The 16,672-nt window shown below is 40.6% G+C and overlaps 1 pseudogene; it reads left to right on the top strand.

Annotated features, from left to right (window-relative positions):
- The first annotated feature begins 4,595 nt into the window (after positions 1–4,595).
- Positions 4,596–15,673, top strand: LOC113582425 (annotated as a pseudogene).
- Positions 15,674–16,672: the final 999 nt, after the last annotated feature.

Consider the following 16,672-nt stretch of genomic DNA (forward strand, 5'->3'; position numbering starts at 1 on the left):
CACAGTCAACGTGACCAAACATATTACATACACGCAAAAGGCACTCACCCCCACAATGTGACCAAACATATTACATACACGCAAAAGGCACTCACCCCCACAGTCAACGTGACCAAACATATTACATACACGCAAAAGGCACTCACCCCCACAGTCAATGTGACCAAACATATTACATACATTCAAAGCTGTACATAGGCAAGCAGTACACTCTGAAGCATACCACAGATTCCTCTGTACAAGTTGCACACATATAGCAAACTCTATAAGAGCAGCAATTTTCACTAGTGCTCTAAGCCACCATGGACCTCGTGGTTTCAAAGACGGGGCGCAAAGGCGCAGTTGGGCCTTACAGATGGAATTTCTGGACATCAGCCAATCGTGGACAGCATCAACATTATGACATCAGCATGACATCAATACCACATTGCAGGTGAATAATGCATCTAAGAAAAACATCCATTAAACAGAAAACAAAATCTAATCGGAACACAAATACACACCTTGGACATTACATGTAATATTAATCTTATTTTTCAAAATTTAATTTCTTCCTATAAACAACAGTCACATACAACAGAACCACACTGACACGTTATGGTAACAATCACCAACGACACTGCATTCCCTGACCTGGGTTTACATACACACAAACAAACAAGGTGCAGGTGTGTGCAGGCGTGGCCACAAACAAAGGTCCTCCTACTGTACATGGCTGGCCAAACCACGTGCCTCGCGGGAGGTGAGCATTTTGTGACACAAACTTGGTATTAATGACATTGTAGCATCCCGCAATGTCAATGCGGATCAAGTTGTAAGCACTCTAAGTCCAACTTCATGAAAATAGAAGCTCCCTGTAACCTCTCATGGGTGATGGAGATCAGCAGTAAAGGGTAAGAATACTTTTTGGCCACCTCGGTTAGAGCCCTATAATCTATGCAAGGCCACAGCCCAGCTCCACAGAAAAGAAACCTGCTGCCAGGGGGGGCAACTAGAGGGACATACAAACCCCTGCTGAAGAGCCTCCTGCACATAGTCCTCCATAGCCTTGTCCTCTGGGAAAGAGAGGGGGTACAGGAAGGAGGTCTATAGCGTAGTCCCACCATCTGTGAGGAGCTAAGGTAGAACCATATGCTTTGCTGAATACATCCCTGTACGCTCTATAAGGAAGGGGCACAGTCTGGAGGATAGGTACAGAGGGACTTTCTACTGAGGTGAAGCTAAGCGTTACGTAAGCATGGGCGTTACGCCCTCTGTGTGTACATAGTTCAGAAATGCCTGCATCGGTAAGTCTCCTTCATGTGCTAAACAGAGGTTTTGTCCAGGATGGTGGGTGCGTTGCAGATTATTGATGGTAATGGCTAGCTGAATTAAACCCAAAAGGTCTGTTGATTCACCTTTGCAGGCAAACTCAGTTTGCAAATCTCTCTGTAAATCCCTCTGAAATACAGCTCTCAAAGCCGTCTCACTCCACTCACTGCCTGCAGTGATGATATGGAATTCTCTGGTATAATCTGCTATGGAACGTCCTCCCTAATGTAGTTCAATCATCTGAGTACCTGGATCTCTTCCTGAAGCAAGATGGTCAAAAAGGAAAAAATAAAAAACCCCCTCGATTGTAGGGAAGGATCTTAACTCTCCCACAAAGCTGTACCCCAGGCACCTGCCTCACCAGCAAGCAGGGACAGAATGAAATGAACACGCTGGATTTTGGTAGCGAACTGTGAAGCATGATAAGTAAAGTACATGGAGCATTAGGAAGCTCTTACAATGATCTGGTGAGCCATCATATTGTTCAGGGAAGGTGACAGGGTTGAGTATAGCCACTCCTGGAAAACCTGCTTTGGCAGAGGCAGATGGTTGAACACCAGTGAGCCTCTAAAGGGTTCTTCGCAATTCGGCGATAATGCCTTCTTGCTTGGTGCACTTGGCTTGTAACTCTGCTGGATCCATGAGGGCACAGTCCAACATCCAAACCAGAAGGTAGAATCCAAGGGGTTAAGAGTGAGGCCTTGTCTAGGGCAATATCAGAGGTCAAAATCTGGGAAAAGCAACAGAAACAGGGAATGCTCGGTATGCATGAGAATACAATACTTTGGATGCTATGGGAAAAGGGAGGTTATAAAAGAAACTGAAACAAGAGACAGGTGTAATCAATCAGTATTCAGGCGAGGGTGATCTACGTCTAGGCGGGGAAAGGCTAGCGGGCAGGACTGATGCTGTTACAATGGCCAGAACTTCTTTCTTTTTTTAATTTTCTCAATTATGATGAGTATAGCCTCTGAAGATCTTCAAAAAATCAAACAGGACAGGCAGAGACTATAAGCAAAGTCGTAAGCAAAGTCAGTCGCTTGTGGATAAAAGGCAGGAGTTTTATTGTATTGAGACACATGGAAAGATCTGGAAATGCAGTAATGTGCAGGCAGATTGAATTGGTAAGTGACATCATTAATGCACTTGTTGACGTCAAAGGGGCCGATGTACTTGGGACCCAACTTGCGACAAGAACCGGTTTTACGGAAATCTCGCGTGGATATCCATGTCCAGTCTCCAGGCTGGTCTACTGGTGTCTCTCCTCTATGTCTAGCCACCATTTCTTTATACCATACCAAAGCATGTTCTATTCTCTGATGAGTCTCTTCCCATACCTTCTTGTTATGTTGTATCCATTCATCCACTGCAGGGATGTCAGCAGTGATTGAAGTCCAGGGGGCCACGGGGGGTTGGTAATCCAGGAAACACTCAAATGGCATAATGCCCATGGAGGAACTCATGAGAGAGTTTTGAGCCATTTCTGCCCAAGGAAGGAACTTCGACCAGTCACCAGGATTGTTCAAACAATGGAGGAACTTAGTTCTTGGTTTGCATGTTTGCACTGTCTGTTCTGCTGAGGTTGATAACCTGATGTCAGACTTTTAGCCACCCCTATATGTTCAAAGAAGGCTGTCCAAACACATAATGTGAACTGAGGTCCACGGTCTGACAGAATGTCCTCAGATATACTGAATACATGAAAAAATTGGTGGAATAAGACCTCAGCAGTTTGGAAGGCGGTGGGACCAGGAAAGGCTATGAACACCACACCACAGGAGAACCTGTCTACTACTGTCAAAATAGTGGTACTGCCATCAGAGTAAGGTAGGTCTGTGACAAAGTCCACCGCTATGTGGGACCAGGGTCTTTTGGGTATGGGGAGAGGCATGAGTTTACCAGCAGGCAGTATCTTAGAGGTTTTACTTTGGCTGCAAACCAAACAAGATGCAACGTATGTATGTACATATCTGGTAAGGGTCTCCCAGCAATAATGACTAGCGATAAGTTGTTGGGTACAGGTCTCCGCAGGATGACCAGTCATGAGCAAGGGATGAGTGATCACGTTAACACCCAATCTTGGCATGATGCCGGTATGTACCGTCTTTCTCCGGGACATTCAGTAGGAATGATGATGTATCGTGTGGCTTGTTCGATCTTGTCATCAATCTCCCATTGGGTCGAAGCCAGATTTACCCATGAAGGAAAACTGGTCTCTGGGTCAGTAGAGTCCTCCTCTGTCTACCCTAGGTGGATGTGGGACAGGGCATCTGCTTTCGTGTTGCGGGCCCCTGGACAGTACATAATCTTGAAGTGAAACCTTGAAAAAAATAATGACCAGTGGGCTTGATGCGGAGTCATCCATTTGGCCGTGCACATGTACTCTAGATTTTTGTGGTTGGTGATCACTAGGAACTGATGATTAGCCTCCTCCAACCAGTGTCTCCACTCCTCCAATGCCAACTTCATAGCCAATAGCTCTCGTTCTCCTATCCCATAGTTATGCTCCGCCGGGGTCAGTTTGCGGGAAAAAATATGCTACAGGGTGCATTTTGGATGCCTCATTCCATTGTGACAATACCACCCCAACACCTATGTTCGAGGCATCTACTTCAACCACGAATGGGATGGAGGGATTGTGATGCTTTATTAAAGGGTCAGTGGTAAAAGTCTCCTTTAACTGTTTGAATGCCTGTTCAGCTTCTTGGCTCCAGCATAGGTTAGTTGAGGCTTCCTTAAGGAGTGATGTGAGAAGAGCTGATATGTCTAATAAAACATCTATAAAAGTTTGCGAAGTTGAGGAAGCTCTGAAGTTTCCTGATAGTAGTGGGAACAGGCCAGTTGAGGATAGCCTCTATTTTTTGGTTGTCTATGGTGAACCTGCCGTGGCTGAGAATGTAACCTAAGAATGTTGTAGTAAAGAGATGAAATTCACACTTCCTTTCACATATAAACCATTGCCTAGGAGTTTCCGTAAAACAGAATGGACGTGTTGTACGTGGGTCTTGAGATCAGGTAAATAGATGAGGATGTCATCAATGTATGCTAAAACATATTGTCCTATGTAATCCTAAAGAGCACCATTTATAAAAGCTGGAAAAATTGAGGATGCTACGCTGAGGCCATAAGGCATGACTCAATACTCGTAATGACCCCTGGTGGTAATGAAAGCAGTTTTCCAAGTTGTAAGCACTATGGAGGTCTAACTGAGTGAAATATTTGGTGGTTCTGAGGTAAGGTAATAGGCATATTTCTTGGCGATCTGGTTGAGTTTTCTATAGTCTATGCATGGGCGGAGACCTCCGTCCTTCTTCTTTATGAAGAAGAATCCAGACACAAGTAGGGAAGTGGATGGATGAATAAAACCTTGGTTTAGTGCTTCTTTGATGTACGTCTCCATGGCTCTTGCCTCTTCCTGAGAGAGGGGATAAACGTGGGCTTTTGGCAATGTGGCTCCTTCTATGTGGCTCCTTCTAAGAGTTCTATGGAGCAATCATGGGTACGATGAGGTGGTAAAAAGATGGCTTTTTGTTTGCTGAAAACCTCAGTGAGATCCTGATATTCAAAGGGAATGGAACTGTTGTAGGAATCAACAGGGCTTTCTATGGTAGTGGAACACAGGGTAACTATGGGATGGGTCAGACAGTTCTTTTGGCATGCAGATGACCACTGAATGATCTCTTTCTGTGACCACGAGATACTAGGGTTATCTTGTTCTAACCATGGCAGGCCTAGTATAATGGGGAAGGATGAGGCTCCTATAACCCAAAAGGATACAATCTCTGTGTGAAGTGCACTAGTGGAGAGTTTGATGGGTGTGGTGCAGAGAGCGATGGAACCAGCCCCTAATGCGGACCTGTCTAAAGTGGCCAGGTGAAGGTTTTTCGATAGAGGCTCCACCGGGATGTCCAAGTCCTGAACTAGACTGGTATGAATGAAATTGCCCTCTGCTCCTGAATCTATTAAGGCTGTAAAAAAAGAAGATGGGCAGTGTGAACCAACATAAACAGGTAAAGTGAAGGATTTGGACTGCTACCTGGTTTGGTGATTTGGACTCCATGCCACTTCTATGGGCTGGGAAAGCGAACTGGTTAGGTCTAAGACTGCACTATGTCACGGAACACTCGCCTCCCGTGAGTCACATGGTTCGGCCCACCACGTGCAGTGGGAGGACTGTCTTGTCTGTAACCCCACCTGCACACACCTGCACCTCGTTCGTCTTAATGCATATAAACCTGTGTTAAAGTGTGCAGTTATTGTTGTTCGTAATCTCTGAATGTAACATGTTTGTTAGATGTATTCTTGTGTTTAACGTTAACCGTTTCATGTTCCTTGTTTGTGATAAGCATGAGTGCCGTTGTGTCGTTTATGTTAATAAATGTTCGTCCCAGTCGGTGGAGTCTGTGCGTCCTGCCCCTCACCCTACGGAACGTGTCCTGCAGCCCTACAGTAAAGGCACAGACCCTCCTGGAAGCGGCATCTTCTCTCTTCTATGGTGAAAGGAGTGGAATCACACTGCATGGGCTCGGCTGGCTTTTCTTGTCCGGGCTCTACTCATCTAATTCCTGGAGGGGGGTGATTGGTGTGAATATTACTGGTTCTGCACAGTCTCCGTTCTCGAATAAAACGATCCAACCGAATGGCTTGTGTGATGAGTTGATCAAGATCCAGCTCGTCATCACGGCAAGCCAGTTCATGAAGTGCTTCCATGTTTAGACCGTTCCGAAACGTGAAGAGCAGAGCTGCTTTGTTCCATTCGCTACCAGCAGCTCTAGTGTGAAACTCGTGAGCGTGGTCGGAAACCGCACGAGTGTCCTGGTGGAGTTTGGTGAGCCTTTCTCCACATTCTCTCCCCTCATGTGGATGATCAAAAATGGCTTTAGACTGGGCGAGGAAGTCATTATATGACAATGTCTGAGTAGTTGCCTAGATAGCTCCGGACCAATCCATCACTTTCTCCCTTAGCCGTGCGGTAAGGAACACTGTCTTGGCTTGGTCAGAACAGGGAGGAATGCTATTAAAATAAAGGGTGCACCGTAAAAAAAAAAATCCTACATTTGTCCGGAAAGCTGTCATAGTTATTGGCTTTACTCGTGGAAACAACAGGATGAGCAACATTGGAAGCTATAGCGGTAGCAGCGGCAGGAGGTGAGTTGTGCTGGGGAGACGAAATCATGGCTTGTAAGTTGAACATTAAGGTCTCTTAGACACTGTCTGAGTTTAGCCATTTGGGCCTGTTGGTCTGTTTGTTATTTGGCAAGTTCATCCAGAGACTGTGTGACTCCTCTGAGGGCATGTTTCTATAATGTTCCAAAAAAAGGGGGAAAAAAAGCATGTATACAAAAAACACTCTTAGTGACAACCACTCTCTAAGAGAAAACTCTGTATGCTGTCCATTTGCTTTAATATGTGAAAATAGGTGTAATGAACAAGGCCAGAACTAGATGCTTGCAGATATGTGAAATACGGTTAGTTTTATTGACAGAGTTATCCAGAATCAGAGTCATTGACTATTTGGAGATCAAAATCCAAACAGAAGGCAACCACAGCATAAGGTGCAGGTAGAAGGGTAATCAGTGCAAAAATCCAAAATGTACAGAGCCAATTATCAGGCAGATATACCAAGCATATGAGGAATGGGGTTGAGAAACAGGATCGCTGCTCACAGGTGGATGCTGGGAAATGGAGTCCAGTCTAGGGATCGTGGTAATAGGCTTCTGATGCAGGTAATCAAATATGCAGAAAACCCAAATAATTCTAATACTAGAAACAGGAAATGCAAATTCATGCCATAAAAGGCTTTTTCTGCATTTAATGGCGAGGGTTGCTGACATGAAGAGTCCTTCTTATATTATAGAGTGTTTGCTAACCTGGAGTGAACCCGGTCTGATCTGGGTCAATTAAATCTGGTATAAAAGCTTTCAATCAACTAGTAATTGTAATTGTAACACATTGTAAATGATTTTCATCCTCTCACAGACACACACACCTGTACATTCATTTCATTTAGATTTCATTTAGAATTCAGATTTAAGAGTTGCTGTGTAAATTTACCAAAATTGCGATTTTTCTCTCATCTGTCCATAGAACGTTCTTTCAGTAGGTCTTTAGATCATCCAGGTAGATCTTTTCCTCCACTATATTTGTATATATTGTATTGATGAATGAGTGTAGGCAGGATGCATTTGCAGAGACGAGTGATTTCTATTTTGGGCAAATCTATGATCATATCCTGTAATATAATAGAGGGTCCATGAGCCAGAAGACAATGAGGCAGAATAAATTCTAGAATCATGTATTCTGAAAAACGTAACAAAATCACATTTCTGTATATAAATACAGAGAGAGAGAGAGAGAGAGAGAGAGAGAGAGAGAGAGATATTTCTAAATTTTAGTAAAGCACAGTTTCTGGAGAAACAGAACGTTTCAGACAGAGGTTTTTTGAAGCTTTGAAGCATATTGCTCTGTGTACTTCACTACAACTGTGTGCTTCACACCTCTTACTACAGTACACTGCAGTTACTCACCTAGAATATATATATATATATATATATATATTCTAGGTGAGTAACTGCAGTGTACTGTAGTAAGAGGTGTATATATATATATATATATATATATATATATATATATATATATACACACACACACACACACACACACACACACACACACACACATATAAAGTACCTATTTCTTTTTAAACTAAGCAAAATACTAGCAGATAAGAAGAGATAAGAAAAGTTGTGAAAGGTTTATAAGTAACACAAAATCCACAGTCACACGCAGGCAAAGGTTGTCAGCCACAGGACAGCTAAAAAAATACATACAGAGTAGGTGAGAGAATAGCTGTACAAACAGTCCAGGGTGAAATACTGAAGAGAGTCAGATATCCAAACAAACAAACCAAAATGAGCAAAGCCAAAGACAAGGACTAGCTGCAAAAGAGTGGGTACATGGGGATAAAAGAACATGGAAACCCATTCAGTACACTTGGCCAACCATAGCAGTAATTCACAATAAATGTGGGAAAACCAACAGGTTAAATAACAATAAGTTATTAGAAATCAGGAGAGGCAAAATGAGGAAGGGACTGATGATTCGCCAGACATTCAGGAACACCAGGCAGACTCTTGACAAGTGTATTATGGGTGTTGTAGTCTGGGTTGGTTGGAGAGGTGGAGCATAGAGCCTTAAAACATACAGGGAGTGTGACACCTGTATATTAAAAAAATCCTAATTACTGTCCTAAAAATATAATAAAGAGAATAAAAATAATGTGTTTTAGAAAACAGTAGTGGGACCTTTGCTGTTTGAACACAGCCATCGTTTTCCCTGGTCTATGACTTTCAGATTCATAGACACTACACCATCCCCACCCCTGCTCATGCACAGAGTGTACAGCTGAATGCACAGGAAGCATTTAGACAGACAGACAGAGAACTGCAGACACAGAACAACAGACAAAGGAACACTTCACACATCTTACAAAGGTATGTCAAGATGCTTTGTCTTGGGTTGGGGTTCTTCAGTTAAAGACTTCACGCATGGTCTAAGGAAATAGGTAATACTTGCTCTTAACAGACAAATACTTGGCATGCAGTCAGTTCATAGAAAAGGTTAAGAATGATGTTGCAATTACAATACCTATTTTTGTTCTGAACTGAAGCGTGTGCATTGAGTAAACAGTGTCTCTAGAGTGCAAATGAGACATTCAACAAAGTTTTGATAAATGACATTACTAAAGCAGAAAAGATTTTAGAAAAACTGTTAAAAAACTTAGATAAAGATGATAAGTAATGTGTGCTTCTCTTGGTTAAAACTGCCAAACATCAGTTTAGAACTCATGTCAAATTTAATGTTCCTCAACAGAAAAGAAGCAAGCAAAATCCTAAAATGAAATGATAGATAATAAAGCCACAGACACTTTTTGATTCTCTCTCTCTCTCTCTCTCTCTCTCTCTCTCTCTCCCTCTCTCTCTCTCTCACACACACACACACACACTCTCTCTCTCTTACACACACACACACTCTCTCTCTCTCTCACACACAAACACTCTCTCTCTCTCTCTCTCTCTCTCTCTCTCTTGGTTTTAGTAGTTTCTCAGGTGAAGCTGAAGCATTGTTTTAAAATATTTCCATTTTATAGTCCTATTGTTTCAAAAAATTCCAAGACTGGTTTAACTGACTTACAGTTCAGAAAAAAATAATACCCATTTCTAGGTTGCCTAATGATTATGATGTTCACAAAGAGAACACGTCATGTGGATTTGGTTATATTTATGATCAAGCTTGTCCTGGAACTGTGTTAACTGTGTTAGTCAATTTGTTGGTTCTTTGTTGGCACTTTGTTGGAAAGGATTGAACCTATGAATTCACCTATGATTAGGATATTCTCAAAGTTTATATTGTATTGCTAATTTAATTATTTTAGCTCACTTTAGCTCTTCTCAGCTCTTCTCCTCTTTATTTTACTTTTCTACTTCTTTAAGATTAGGCTTTGTGCTTCCTGATAAAGAATTTTAAATTCAACACCTGCTGTAGTCAGAGGTGGCACTATACTTCCAAAAATGGTGGAATGAAATTCACATTATTTTGGTCTGGTGTCATGTGCTGGTGACATCAGTTTGACACTGTTAGATTATTTACACATATATAACAGTGAATTCTTGGTGATTCCACAAATTTATTTTGAAATTTAATTTCTGATTTTAAACCTTGTATAGTTCTTCTATAAAACTAAACTAGGGACTGCAAGACCCTCCAAAGAATAGTGAGAACAGCTGAGAAGATCATTGAGGTCTCTCTTCCCTCCATCACGAACATCTACCTAACACGCTGCATCCGGAAAGCCACCAACATTGTGAAAGACCCCACACACCCCTCACATGAACTGTTCACCCTTTTGCCATCTGGAAGAAGGTACCGCAGCATCCAGTCCTGCACCTCCAGACTGTGCAACAGCTTCTTCCCAGAAGCCATTAGACTCCTGAACTCTGGCTAACTCCAATTCCAATTCAGATTCCAAAATGGGCACTTTTATACATGCTTATACACTGTCACATACACACACACACACACACACACACATACACACACACACACACACACACACACACACACACATATATATATATATATATATATATATATATATATATATATATATATATATATATATATATATATATATAATTATTATTATTTTTTTTTTTTAAAGAAATTTTCAGTACATCAGTTACAGGAAATGCACAAAGTTGTTACTTTGCTATCAAACCATCTAGATCACATTAATCCAGTTCATAATTGATATATCACATTAATACTAATTGTGAACTCTGGAAGTTATAACAGACACAGATCAAGCGTTGAGAGAGAATCTAGTAGTTAATTCATTGGTTACCAATAACAGCTGTGTATATTTTTGCATTTGCACACATGGTTCAAATCCAGGTTATGTTAATAAAATATGGTATCATTTCTGAGTATTGTTGTAGCTTTTGAACAATAGCACCTTTTGCATTCATTCTTGGGGAAATTGGTTGTATTGTTTTTTCTTCCTGTTGCACTGATTGTAACTACAGCTTAAGCTCAATTGATGCCATACCCATATGGGTGTCTCAGTGTGAGGTCCTGAAAGTTTCAGCACTACAGACCTTTGTATTTTCTGTCCTCTATTGCAACCAATTCATTCATAAATAGTTTAGTCATTGGTAATGCTGTGACACTCCAGGGCCTGACTCTGAACTTCCTGTTATAGTTGAGGGTCAGCGATGTTGCTCTCTAACTTGACCTCTTGAAAGAACACTGCACAGAGCATATGTGAATAAACACTTTCTGTGGATTAATATTGCCCTTCTCTTTACAACAGAATTCATCACAGTTTTGGGTAATAAACAAGTGGAAATGGGAAAAGAAATAATTCTCTCCTGTGAGACAAACACAGAAGGATTAACGGTGACATGGGAGAAGGATGGACACACACTGAAGTGTGTGCAGGACAAGCACGCCATGAAACAAGATGGTAAAAACTGGTCCTTACAAATCCTGAATGCTGATGAAGTAGATGAGGGGAATTATACCATAAAGCTGGAGAACCAATGGGGCAGTGTCTCCTGCTCTGCCATGGTCATTAGTGGTATGGTGGGACTTTAATATATCTTCTAACAGACACTTTATCTTTCAGCTTATTTCTGACAAATTCAGATGTACAAAAACATACTCCTTGTGATGCTAGTCAAAAGAATATGAAGAAAGCATTTTTGAAGTCCATAAATACAGCTTGCCACAGAATTGGAAATGCACATTCACTGGTATAGACCATAAAATTCTACTTTCCTCATAAACCATCCTATATCCAGGCAGCAGTTTTTTGTAAATAAAATAAATATTTATTGGCCCAGGCATGTGGAATCGCGAAATGATCCATATTTTTTCTTTAACCCAGCTTTAACCACATTTGTACAAAGCAATTAAGCAGTTAACTTGTACTGGGAACTATGCAAACATGTCGGGGGTGGCCAGAGAACCTTAAATACTTAACAGTGCAAATGTACATCCTCAGTCTCTTATATAGGAATACCTATGAGAGAAGGACTGTTATCTTTGGCCTTCAGTGATTTAATGGGTTTAGAAAAACAAACAAAGTTATGTCATCAATGAGGACCACTTCCAGTGCTTTGCTTGCTCCTGCTACTAATATTGTCTTTCTTTTACAGAACTCAAGGAGTGGAGGACAGTGCAATGGAAGTAAGTCCACAGTCATTCTGTCATATTGTGTCATGTGATCAACAACAGTTAAATGGTTGCTTTGGCTGCTGTATCAGGGAGCTGACTCTTGTTCTGGTGGTCAGATCTTACATTTACTTCCTGTCAGCTATGGGTTTGAGTCCCGGGTAGAGTGGCTGCCTTTCACCGTCATTATACATGGTGTCAGAAGTGGGATGGAGGCAAGGCCATCAGGAGCCTGTCCTAGGTTGATGAACCCACCCCATCTATGTGGGGATAGTGTATCCCAGTGTGCAGTTGAGTGCGGAGGGACATGTGGACAGTGTCACACACAGGGGCGCTCCCCGGAAGTGAATGTAAGGGTTGGCACCAGGCCGAGGCCCCCTCCGGCCACCAGAGGGAGGCCTGGAGTGAACCACACGACTAATCAGGCTTAACACCCAACAGCTGGGCTAGACATTATATAAGCCCAGTAAACAGTCATTCAGTGCTGGGTATTTGCCAAAGTTCTGAGCCAAGCTCCTAGCTGGTAACGTAAGGTATTGAGGTCCGTGAGCTCTCGCGCTACACCTCACTTCTGTGCTGCGAGGGTGTCCGTGTTTTCACACATCCCCTCCTCTCTCCAGTTTTCCCTCTTGAGTCTGTCTCTCTCCAGAGGCTTCCCTTAGCTATTCAAGTCCTGCCCGTTTTCTGTTTTTTTTTGGGAAGTTTTAGTTTGAGTTTTCTCCAGTGCATCGGGGTTGCCATTTCTTCCCCTGGCGTCCTTTGTTCTACCTTTTTTTTCTCCTAAGCTCTAACTGTTCGGCACATGGGCCCACCGTTGTTAGATCATGGTTGCTCACCCAGTAGACTGTTGGTATCATCACCCAGCTGCCCTGGCTTTGAGACTACCTTACAAATACCCTCTGAAGGGGAGAATGGTGTGACACCTTCTGTCATTTAGGAAGGATAAATGGGTGCTCTGACTGCTGTGCCAGAAACCTGACTCTTTTGTTCCATAGTCAGAGCTCACAATTACCTCCTCCCAGCCCTGTGTTCAAATCCTGGGTAGAGCGGCTACCTTTAGTGTTTTTGCACATTCCAAAAATAAATTAAGAAATACATATTCCCATAGTCACAAAATATTTTTAGTAGAGTAACCATACTGATGCAGTCCAAAAATAAATGTAAAAGTAAATATTTTGGCTAAACACAGAAACCCATAAATTATTGGACACAGTGGACCAGTCAAAGGCCTAATTCAAATTTGGGTGATCTTCCCATTATCCCAAAAATGTAGTTAATTAGCTAAGATATGTTTGTTTTTCAGCATCTGTTTTTGTAAGTTTTGTAAAGGAGCTATGATGGAAGAACTGGAAGTTGTACCCACAAATAATCTTGTGCACTCCAGGTGCAGATTATCACACTTGCATTTCACCACATATAGTTATGTAATCTCAAGTACACTTATGTGGTTTTTGACTCATGTTATAATGAAACATATCTTTACAAACAGACAAAAGTTTTTTGTATAGTTTAAAACACTAGTAACAGATTTTAAAGATAAAATTTTGTTCCTGTTTTTGACCAACACACCAGTCAAGCCAAACGTATAAAATGGTTGGTGAATTTTAAGTTTTTATTACTATGGATTATTTCAATTAATATACTTTTTTGCTGTTGTTTTTCATAGACAAAATGCAATGGCCGATTCTCTAAAGACATTTAAAATGGATAATGACCAAGTCAAAGATCTTCGTTTCCTCCTGTATGGACCAGTTGGAGCAGGAAAATCCAGCATTGTAAACACCATCAAGACCATTTTTGAAGGACAACAGTTTGTCAATTGTCTGGCTGAGGCAGGATCTATTACAGGTTTTACTATAAGAGTGAGTACACAGTGTAAACCTCCTAATCTGTCCAGGATTATCAATCAGTCTGAGACCCTAAGCACTTGTAGTAGACAACAAACTTTGCATTTGGTCTCCCTGTTGTGTTAGTGTATTCAATATGTATTCAGATATGTCTCATGCAAGATTACTCCATCAGTAAAATATTCTCAAAAGATTCATACATTTTGGATAAAAGTTCATAAACTGCTGAAGTAAAACAGTAGTGTTGAACATTAGCAGTTATAGGAGTTGTATTTATAATATTGGTATTGCTATTATTATTGTTTTTATTGGTGGTGATGTGTTTATTATTATTATGTGGTATTTTTGTGGTATTTTTTTCAGTATGAAAAATATGTGATTGCCGATGGGAAACGAAGATCTGTTACCTTTGGCCTTCAATGACACAGTGGTGTAGAAAAAGAACTAGGAGTACACACTGAGCACATCATCAGTGCCTTGAGAGGACACATAAAAGAGGGTTATGTGGTAGGATGAAAGTACCTCAATGTGTAAAATGTTTACATTACTATGATTTGGTATCGCAATCCTTTTAACACAATATGTAAACAAAAGTCTATAACCACTTTGCTATATAAAATAACCATTCAAACAAAACAATTTCAAAACAGGTATTTAGGTTTATGCATATTATCCAAGCCATTATATACATACTATGCTTTTTGTTTCTTTTTTGTTTTAGTTCCACCCTAAATCTCAAATTTCTGAGGAAAACCCACATTACCTCAGAATCCCAGCCTGAGTGATAGGATACACTGCCCCATGAGTGTTGTTTGCAGCAGACAGGATGGCAGTGATGGATCAGGAAATAATCAACAAAATGAGGCAAGTTAGACAAGAAGCAAGCAGAATAGGTGAGTCACCTCTACAGAAAATATCCTTATGTCAAAAGCTGAACATTAAGATTTTGGTCCAGCATTGCAAGCTATGAGGTCTGTACACTGAAGAAATTAATGTCTTGCTATAAAAACAATAATATAGGAAGAGAATTATTTTTTTCCTGATGTAACTGATTGTCTGATTTGATTTTTATATGCCAAAAAGTGAATATTTAAAATGAACTAATTCAAAAGATGCTGCAGCTGCTATTGTTCACTCCATATCATCTAAGCGGGTACTGGTAGGAGACACCACATAAAATAACAAACATGTTAGTAAGCAGGGGAATGAAGTAACCAATCAAAGGAGCAGATTCATGTAAAATAATAAATAACAACAAACACCAATAAACATAAGCGTTATTACAGCAACAATAACATATCAATGCCTTTATCTGCAAACTGTTTTGCTCCAATGTTAAGTTGAAGAATGTCATTCTAAATGTTAATTTGTATGTCTGTGCTACAGGACTTCCTCAGGTGGTTTTTATGACAAGAGTTGATCTTGCCTGCCCACTGACAAAGGCCGATTTGCACTCATCTACAGAAGCAAGAAAATCAGGGATAATGTGAGTTATAAAGCTAGCAGGAGCTTGTGTGGACACCTAAACAGAGGTTGTCTGTTATGGTGATGTAACTGGGAAAATCTAGAGTGACACTGTGTGTTCTTGTATCCAGATGCAGAAATGCAGTAGTTTGCTGGGTGTTCCAGTGAACTGTATCTTCCCTGTGAAGAACTATAATATTGAAACTCACTTAAGTGACGACATAAACTGTCTGATGTTGGATGCCCTAACACAGATTGTACACTGGGCTAATGAATATGGGGTCAAATGCTCCACCGAACCAACACATGCAGAGTGATGAAAATTCACACATAATCTACAATGTTGATTAATTTTACATTATAAATTGTCACAATTTATACCCTGAAATTGAACACATAAATACATGGATAAATAAAATCATTTTAAATTTTTTGTTTGTTAATATAGTCTTTTATAGCAATAAGAGTACATTCTAAATGTAATGGATATCATGTTATAAATAAAGCACACAAGACAACATACCAGTTCAGTGATTGTTTGAATGAATGATCACATTTAGAACTTCATAGTACTGGGATTTTTTTCATTCTTGAGACTTCACATCTTCAGAAATGTCTCTAACTTATCTTGAAAACTAAAGAAGCTTACTGTGTTCATGAATGAAAAGCCAATTTCCACTCAAGTGGACTCACGTCCAGTAATGTTTCATTTTAGTTCTTAACATATACAGGCATCAGAACCTTTTCATGGTTATGTATGATGTGATCTACTATAATGCCAATGCCTCAGCTCAATTCTTTCTGATATGTTGACAATGGATTTTTATGACAAAGAATTAATTGTGCTCCATTTTGGATGAAAGCGAACAAAGTGAGTTGAAAAGGAACCATAAAATTTGTATATTTGTGTACTGCATATACAGATAATTTGTGCCACTGACTTCTCCAAACTTGTTTTTCTGTTTTTGTTTTGTGTTTTTTGACTATTGCATTGGTCTTGGTACTGAACTTCTCAAGTCCACATATAAACATACAGCTTATTCAAAAAGAAGCTGCTAGAATGCAATGGTTGAACATACAGAGACTAGCTATTTTGTTTGCCCTGCTGTAGCCTTTGGTTTTGAAAATAACTACATGCACAAATTTGATTACATCAAGGTATAGAGTTATTTGTAAATGTATGTATGTTGATTTTGTGACGGGTGGTGACACAGAAGAAGCGGAGGTGAAGTTGAGATAATGTGCTCTTTTTTCCATGCTACATAAGGTGGGTAGTAAAGTAATCCGCGGGGAATGCTATGAGAGCCGAGATGTGA

This window comes from Electrophorus electricus, chromosome 25, assembly GCF_013358815.1.
Source record: "Electrophorus electricus isolate fEleEle1 chromosome 25, fEleEle1.pri, whole genome shotgun sequence".
Lineage (NCBI taxonomy): Eukaryota > Metazoa > Chordata > Actinopteri > Gymnotiformes > Gymnotidae > Electrophorus > Electrophorus electricus.